The 1,525-nt window shown below is 30.8% G+C and overlaps 1 long non-coding RNA gene across 1 annotated transcript; it reads left to right on the top strand.

The window, feature by feature from the left end:
- LOC123313854 lies at window positions 1-955 on the top strand. The gene is made up of 2 exons (XR_006537782.1): window positions 1-51; window positions 275-955. It is a non-coding gene; the product is annotated as an uncharacterized LOC123313854 (long non-coding RNA).
- Window positions 956-1,525: the final 570 nt, after the last annotated feature.

The following is a 1,525-nucleotide window of genomic DNA, read 5'->3' on the forward strand; positions in this document are numbered from 1 at the left end:
TTCTACTTGGTCCTGCTGATGACTGTAGCATACTTTTCATGACTATTGGCTGTGAGTTCTTCTGTTATTGTGTTTGTTGTTTGCGTAATTTTGTCTGACTGACAACTTTTTCAGACCCTGAGGATGACACAAATTGGTGTCGAAATATAGATATTCGCTAAAAAAGTCTTTCAATTACCATTTGCCCTACGCCGCATACCCTTATTTTGCTGAATTATCGATTCTCGGCGGTGAACTTGTCTCTATAAACATTTTATCCAAACATATTTTTTAGTGTGATGAACAATAAGATGGATAAGAAAACGATATTGAGAACCGGATTGAAAAAATTCAAAAATACCTGGAGTAAAAAGAAGAATTTGAAGAGAATTGTTGAAATCAGGAATTTTATGAGGGCGCTTATAGAAGAACGAAAACTAAAAACTCTTTGTTTAGATATGAAGAATCCATGATTTTTCCTGACATAAAAGAAGATAGAAAAGGTACTATTAGCAAAAATGACATAATTGTAAGAATAAATTCTGGAATATGTGATACCGTTACAGAAAAATATGTTGAATATAAAAAACCAAAAGAAAACTTGGAGCTCAAACTGTTCAAAATAAATGATTTCGAAAAAAAAGACACACCAATTTCGGGAATAAAACCTTATTCAGGATTCGTTACACAAACCAGGGCAATATATTCTAAATGACATGTAAGGACATGTTAGATGACATGTAAGAAATATTAGAATTGGAATAATTCTACAATCTGCTACAATTCCATAATACGTTCTATGAATTTTACATTTTTTTTCTCCGGCGGTTTTTATAAATACAGCTTCAGTGCTTTCTTCTGCAGATATTTATTCTGTGTATCTGTAACTTATAACTTTTAATTTAATTATTGATATTTCATTGTTTTATATCATTGAAAACGTTTGAAACAATAAATAGTATCAGCTTGGTCATCATCCATGAATAGAATTCTTCAACAAAAAATTATATTCTATTTGCAAATTAAATATAATTTGAGAAAAATAAAATATTGTCCAAATTCCTGAGAAAGTTTTTGCCAAAGAATAGAAAGTATATTTCTATTGTATATTCCGCTGTAGAAAAATTCCTGTGGATAATAGTTATTCAAAATCGCATATCTCTTTCAAAAAGTATATAAAACACTTTCTCCACTCCAATTTTCCGTATTTTTAGTGCTAGGATACAGTACCAAAAAATATTTTATGTTCATTATTAAGTATCATCATAAAAAATGGATTGAACACAAATTAATATGTTGCTTCCGTAGAAGTTTTAAATCAGATCAAGCTAACAGCCAATCAGACAACAGAACGGGCAATAGGGTGGTGGGAGTGCTAGGAAGGGATGGTGGAGGCTATATATATACCGGCGGAGTAGATGTCACAACTATTTAGTATTCAGTTGTGAATGTGCTACGTGCTGCAAATATTGTGTTGTGGTTTACATTTTATAACTTTGATATTATCGAATTATCGTTTCATACTTACATATTTGTTTCAGTTTTG

Source organism: Coccinella septempunctata, chromosome 5 (genome assembly GCF_907165205.1).
Source record: "Coccinella septempunctata chromosome 5, icCocSept1.1, whole genome shotgun sequence".
Lineage (NCBI taxonomy): Eukaryota > Metazoa > Arthropoda > Insecta > Coleoptera > Coccinellidae > Coccinella > Coccinella septempunctata.